Source organism: Penaeus monodon, chromosome 19, assembly GCF_015228065.2.
Source record: "Penaeus monodon isolate SGIC_2016 chromosome 19, NSTDA_Pmon_1, whole genome shotgun sequence".
Lineage (NCBI taxonomy): Eukaryota > Metazoa > Arthropoda > Malacostraca > Decapoda > Penaeidae > Penaeus > Penaeus monodon.
Window position 1 is genome coordinate 29,460,963 of NC_051404.1, and position 348 is coordinate 29,461,310.

The 348-nt window shown below is 55.5% G+C and overlaps 1 pseudogene; it reads left to right on the forward strand.

Annotated features, from left to right (window-relative positions):
* LOC119585160 overlaps positions 1-348 on the forward strand; it is an 82,513-nt pseudogene that overhangs the window by 72,624 nt on the left and 9,541 nt on the right.

Genomic DNA, 348 nt, shown 5'->3' on the forward strand with positions numbered 1-348 from the left:
ACAATACTAACTAACAAAGATATGAATTTGCTCGAAAGACCTATCGCGACGCCCCCTCCCCGTGGCTTGGGGGCGATCTCAAGTCACTCGCAACTTAATGAGCAAAGTTATAATCTGCGTCGGAAGTTGGGCTGCTTCCCGAGGGCGTGAGTCGCTTGCGTTGCTTGGGGTGCGGCCTTCCTCTCCCCTGGGGGGCTGTATCTTGCTTGCGTTGCTTGGAGTGCGGCCTTCCTCTCCCCTGGGGGGCTGTATCTTGCTTGCGTTGCTTGGAGTGCGGCCTTCCTCTCCCCTGGGGGGCTGTATCTTGCTTGCGGGTATATTTTATTGGCGGCAGTATTATTGTTGGTG